The following is a 6,548-nucleotide window of genomic DNA, read 5'->3' as shown; positions in this document are numbered from 1 at the left end:
TCCCGGATCGTGATTTCAGTGGCTCCCATATGGGGGACCCTCTTACCTCCTCCCTATCGTGCGGCCACTCGATCCTGGAGAGCAGCGGCGGTGTGTGTTTCTGAGAAGCCCAGAGCGCCTCCGCTGTAAGTACCCGGCAACCAGGGATCGGGAGTATACAGCGCCGCTCGGGGAGGTTAGGGAGCCGCAGCATGATATCTCAGCATGACATATAGCATCAGGTGCCTATGCTGCGGCCCTTGCAGTCTTCTTTCTTCTTAGAAAAGCTCTTTTCAGGGCTGCCTAACGCAGTCCTCCCTGTTAGCTGCCTGCACTGCAGGCACCAACTTACAAACTGAGTTCCAGTGCCCGGAGGTGGGATATAGAGGAGGCAGTGCAGAGCATCCTGGGAACAGTCAAAGCTTTAGCCTGTTGGTGCCTCAGATCAAGATCCAACTCTACACCCCAATGTTATTCCCTGTGGAATACCAGTATACCCTGCTGCAGAAAAATGGTTGAGTAGTATTAATGGACGTTTTCCCTGTAACCACTGTAAAATATGTTGCTATATGCATAAAGACCGTAAAAAGGTTTGGAATATTGATAAGATAAAAAAATGGAACATAAAAAGTTTTATTAACTGCCAGACAACATGTGTAGTTTACCTATTGGAATGTGAATGCGGAGCTCGCTATGTGGGAAAGACTAAATGTAAACTGAAAATAAGAATATTAGAGCATACACACAGCATAGACAATAAAGTTAATAATTATAGTGTCCCCAGACATTTTTCTAGCTGTGGAGGGGGTAATTTAAATAAATTCAGCTTCAAAGCTATTGAACATGTGGTTCTGGATGACAGGGGTGGAGATATTTTAAATAGATTAAGTAGGAGGGAGACTTTTTGGATCCATACTTTGAAAACGATGAATCCGGATGGTTTGAACGAAAATTATGACATCACTCCTTTCTTACACTAGACACGGAGGTATGATGTTTTGCTTGGCAGAGCATTGTTGTCTGAGCCAGAGGTTCCTTTGCACTGCCTTAAGGTTATACTTACCTACTTTCTGGCAGCTCTCTCCGGGAGAGAGTTGCCAGGACGGCTCAGTGGAGGGGCTGGGCTGGGCAACGTCGATAGGAGGAGGCGGAACGGGGCGGGGAGGAGGCAGAACGGGGCGGGGAGGAGGAGGGGAGGAGGCGGAACAAGGGCGGGGTTACAGCGTCACATGTTTAAACCACGCCCCCCGCTCTGTAATGCCGCAATAACCGGCATTTTACAGCAGGGGGCGTGACTAGGATGACACGATTCAACAAGAATCGCGTCATCTACTGTCCGGACCGCCCACTTTATTCACAAAGTGGGTGGCCGGGCAGGGAGGAATTTGAAAAACCGGGAGACTTGCCTGCTCTTCCGTGGGGCCGGGAGGGTCACCCGATTTTCGGGAGCCTCCCGGCCATTCCGGGAGACTAGGCAAGTATGCTTAAGGTGAATGTCAGAAACCGGAGAAAGTGTAGAATGTGTTGTCCTAACTTGAAGTTCAAACCGATGGGAAGTATTATATGGTAATTAAAGAGTAGCTGATTGAAGGGCTAGGGAGTCTTAATATATATTATTTGTGTCTATTGTCCTCTTTTTTCGTTTGTTTTTAGAAACTTTTTTTATTTAATTAAATGTAACTTTATACACCAACAGAGCGGTATCAATGTAAACAGCCTGAGTGGTTTGGTTTGTTTCAATGTTTGGTAACTATATGTTACAATATAAATATACTGTATGTAATGGTGAGGTTAAAAGACTTCTGGTTAAACTGGCTATGTATTATACTATAGAATGTGGCTGTATTATATGCTACCGCTGCCGCTGGTAAATGATGAAATATGTATGTATTTTTAATTGTGACTATTATGGAATGTTGTTTTAATAGTTAATTAACTTGTATTATACTAATTGGTTAAAGAATGTATAATTGTGCTAATTTGCATAGTAGATTGAAGTGATCACAAATACTGAGCAGTTACTATCATGGCAACACACCCCTGACGAAGTCCAACGACAAAACCGGTTGGCCGTGGCCTGTGGACTGAAGCTGACAGACGTCATAGTCTGTGTCCGCGGAGAGCGGAGATCTGAGGCCGGGAAACACTTTAACACACTGCAGACAAGCATTCTGCTAGCGGGAGACCTGGAGCCGAAGCCGCTGCTGCTACCTGCCGTACAGCGTTTACACCGTGTCCCATCCAGAGGTATCGCAGGAGGAGCGTGAGGCTGATGATTTCTTTCTTAGATGTATGTGAACCTTTTACTAAATCCTTGATACTTTTATACTCACCTGGGGCGCCCCTCACTTTCTTTCTTTTACATGTGTCCGATGAACCTGTGGTAAGGTTCAAACCAGAGGAGGCAGCACTAAACATCTATATTAAGGACAAAGAACTTGCTTTGGAAGCTATACTAAGGACTTGAGTGGACTTTGTGCAACATATTTCTTCATTCTGTCACTTCCACACACAGCCAAAATCCTTCAGGATCCACTTTGTGAGATTTATTGAGGAAGTTGCATTGCGTTGTGATTGTCAGGTCAGCTATACTTTTTGAGCTATATTTTATATGGGCTAACACCTGAATCAGAAACAGGCCTGATTACAAGATCTGGATATCTTATTCAGACAGTTTGCCAAAACTCCGATATATGACTGCCTGTATTCCTAAAGGGAACTTCAACCAATAGTTCCCACAAAGAGCCTTATAAAAGGAGTTTCTCTGACGTCCTAGTGGATGCTGGGGACTCCGTAAGGACCATGGGGGATAGCGGCTCCGCAGGAGACTGGGCACAAAAGTAAAGCTTTAGGACTACCTGGTGTGCACTGGCTCCTCCCCCTATGACCCTCCTCCAAGCCTCAGTTAGATTTTTGTGCCCGAACGAGAAGGGTGCACACTAGGTGGCTCTCCTGAGCTGCTTAGTGAAAAGTTTAGTTTTAGGTTTTTTATTTTCAGTGAGACCTGCTGGCAACAGGCTCACTGCATCGAGGGACTAAGGGGAGAAGAAGCGAACTCACCTGCGTGCAGAGTGGATTGGGCTTCTTAGGCTACTGGACACCATTAGCTCCAGAGGGATCGAACACAGGCCCAGCCATGGAGTCCGGTCCCAGAGCTGCGCCGCCGGCCCCCTTACAGAGCCAGAAGCAAGAAGAGGTCCGGAAAATCGGCGGCAGAAGACATCCTGTCTTCACCAAGGTAGCGCACAGCACTGCAGCTGTGCGCCATTGCTTCTCAGCACACTTCACACTTCGGTCACTGAGGGTGCAGGGCGCTAGGGGGGGGGGGGGGGGGCGCCCTGAGCAGCAATAAAAACACCTTGGCTGGCGAAAATACATCACATATAGCCCCCAGGGCTATATGGATGAATTTTAACCCCTGCCGGAATACACAGAAAAATGGGAGATAAGGCCGCCGAGAAGGGGGCGGAGCCTATCTCCTCAGCACACTGGCGCCATTTTCCCTCACAGCTCCGTTGGAGGGAAGCTCCCTGGCTCTCCCCTGCAGTCACTACACTACAGAAAGGGTTAAAAAAGAGAGGGGGGCACTAATTAGGCGCAGTATTAAAAATACAGCAGCTATAAGGGGAAAAACACTTATATAAGGTTATCCCTGTATATATATAGCGCTCTGGTGTGTGCTGGCAAACTCTCCCTCTGTCTCCCCAAAGGGCTAGTGGGGTCCTGTCCTCTATCAGAGCATTCCCTGTGTGTGTGCTGTGTGTCGGTACGTTTGTGTCGACATGTATGAGGAGGAAAATGATGTGGAGACGGAGCAAATTGCCTGTTATAGTGATGTCACACCCTAGGGGGTCGACACCTGAGTGGATGAACTGTTGGAAGGAATTACGTGACAGTGTCAGCTCTGTATAAAAGACAGTGGTTGACATGAGACAGCCGGCCACTCAGCTTGTGCCTGTCCAGACGTCTCAGGCCGTCAGGGGCTCTAAAGCGCCCGTTACCTCAGATGGCAGATACAGACGCCGACACGGATACTGACTCCAGTGTCGACAGTGAAGAGACAAATGTGACTTCCAGTAGGGCCACACGTTACATGGTTGAGGCAATGAAAAATGTTTTACACATTTCTGATAATACGAGTACCACCAAAAAGGGGTATTATGTTCGGTGAGGAAAAACTACCTGTAGTTTTCCTGAATCTGAGAAATTAAATGAGGTGTGTGATGATGCGTGGGTTTCCCCCGATAACAACTGATAATTTCTAAAATGCTATTGGCATTATATCCTTTCCCGCCAGAGGTTAGGGTGCGTTGGGAAACACCCCCTAGGGTGGATAAAGCGCTCACACGCTTGTAAGAACAAGGGCTCTACCCTCTCCTGAGATGGCCGCCCTTAAGGATCCTGCTGATAGAAAGCAGGAGGGTATCCTAAAATGTATTTACACACATACTGGTGTTATACTGCGACCAGCAATCGCCTCAGCCTGGATGTGCAGTGCTGGGTTGGCGTGGTCGGATTCCCTGACTGAAAATATTGATACCCTAGATAGGGACAGTATATTATTGCCTATAGAGCATTTAAAAGATGAATTTCTATATATGCGTGATGCACAGCGGAATATTTGCCGACTGGCATCAAGTGTAAGTGCGTTGTCCATTTCTGCCAGAAGAGGGTTATGGACACGACAGTGGTCAGGTGATGCGGATTCCAAACGGCATTTGGAAGTATTGCCTTATAAAGGGGAGGAGTTATTTGGGGTCGGTCTTTCAGACCTGGTGGCCACGGCAACAGCTGGGAAATCCACGTTTGTACCCCAGGTCGCCTCTCAACATAAGAAGACGCCGTATTATCAAGCGCAGTCCTTTCGTTCCCATAAGGGCAAGCGGGCAAAAGGTTCCTCATTTCTGCCCCGTGACAGAGGGAGAGGAAAAAGGCTGCAGAAATCAGCCAGTTCCCAGGAACAGAAGCCCTCTCCCGCCTCTGCCAAGCCCTCAGCATGACGCTGGGGCTTTACAAGCAGACTCAGGCACGGTGAGGGCCCGTCTCAATGAATTTCAGCGCGCAGTGGGCTCACTCGCAAGTAGACCCCTGGATCCTTCAGGTGATATCTCAGGGGTACAAATTGGAATTCGAGACGTCTCCCCCTCGCCGTTTCCTAAAGTCGGCTTTACCGACATCTCCCTCTGAGAGGGAGGCAGTTTTGGAAGCCATTCACAAGCTGTATTCCCAGCAGGTGATAATCCTGCAACAGGGAACGGGGTATTATTCCACACTGTTGTGGTACCGAAGCCGGACGGCTCGGTGAGACCGATTCTAAATCTAAAATCTTTGAACACTTACATACGGAGGTTCAAATTCAAGATGAAGTCACTCAGAGCAGTGATTGCGAACCTGGAAGAAGGGGACTACATGATGTCTCGGGACATCAAGGATGCTTACCTTCATGTCCCAATTTACCCTTCTCACCAAGGGTACCTCAGGTTTGTGGTACAGAACTGTCACTATCAGTTTCAGACGCTGCCGTTTGGATGGTCCACGGCACCCCGGGTCTTTACCAAGGTAATGGCCGAAATGATGATACTCCTTCGAAGGAAGGGAATTTTAGTTATCCCTTACTTGGACGATCCCCTGATAAGGGTAAGATCCAGGGAACAGTTGGAGGTCGGTGTAGCACTATCTCAGGTAGTGTTGCGGCAGCACGATTGGATTCTCAATATTCCAAAATCGCAGCTGATTCCGACGACTCGTCTTCTGTTCCTAGGGATGATCCTGGACACAGTCCAGAAAAAGGTGTTTCTCCCGGAGGAGAAAGTCAGGGAGTTATCCGAGCTAGTCGGGAACCTTCTATAACCAAGTCTCAGTACATCAATACACTTTCCAGTGGGACCTGCTGGACAAATGGTCCGGGTCGCATCTTCAGATGCATCAGCGGATAACCCTGTCACCAAGGACAAGGGTGTCTCTCCTGTGGTGGTTGCAGAGTGCTTATCTTCTAGAGGGCCGCAGATTCGGCATTCAGGACTGGGTCCTGGTGACCACGGATGCCAGCCTGCGAGGCTGGGGAGCAGTCACACAGGGAAGGAATTTCCAGGGCTTATGGTCAAGCCTGGAGACATCACTTCACATAAATATCCTGAAGCTAAGGGCCATTTACAATGCTCTAAGCTCAGCAAGACCTCTGCTTCAAGGTCACCCGGTGTTGATCCATTCGGACAACATCACGGCAGTCACCCACGTAAACAGACAGGGTGGCACAAGAAGCAGGAGGGCAATGGCAGAAGCTGCAAGGATTCTTCGCTGGGCGGAAAATCATGTGATAGCACTGTCAGCAGTATTCATTCCGGGAGTGGACAACTGGGAAGCAGACTTCCTCAGCAGACACGACCTCCACCCGGGAGAGTGGGGACTTCACCCAGAAGTCTTCCACATGATTATAAACCGTTGGGAAAATCTCGACAGGTATTGCGCCAGGTCAAGGGACCCTCAGGCAATAGCTGTAGACGCTCTGGTAACACCGTGGGTGTACCGGTCAGTGTATGTGTTCCATCCTCTGCCTCTCATACCCAAGG

The sequence above is a fragment of the Pseudophryne corroboree genome, chromosome 8 (genome assembly GCF_028390025.1).
Source record: "Pseudophryne corroboree isolate aPseCor3 chromosome 8, aPseCor3.hap2, whole genome shotgun sequence".
NCBI classification, from domain to species: domain Eukaryota; kingdom Metazoa; phylum Chordata; class Amphibia; order Anura; family Myobatrachidae; genus Pseudophryne; species Pseudophryne corroboree.
The sequence above is the reverse complement of the archived record's forward strand: the minus strand, read 5'-3'. Positions refer to the sequence as shown.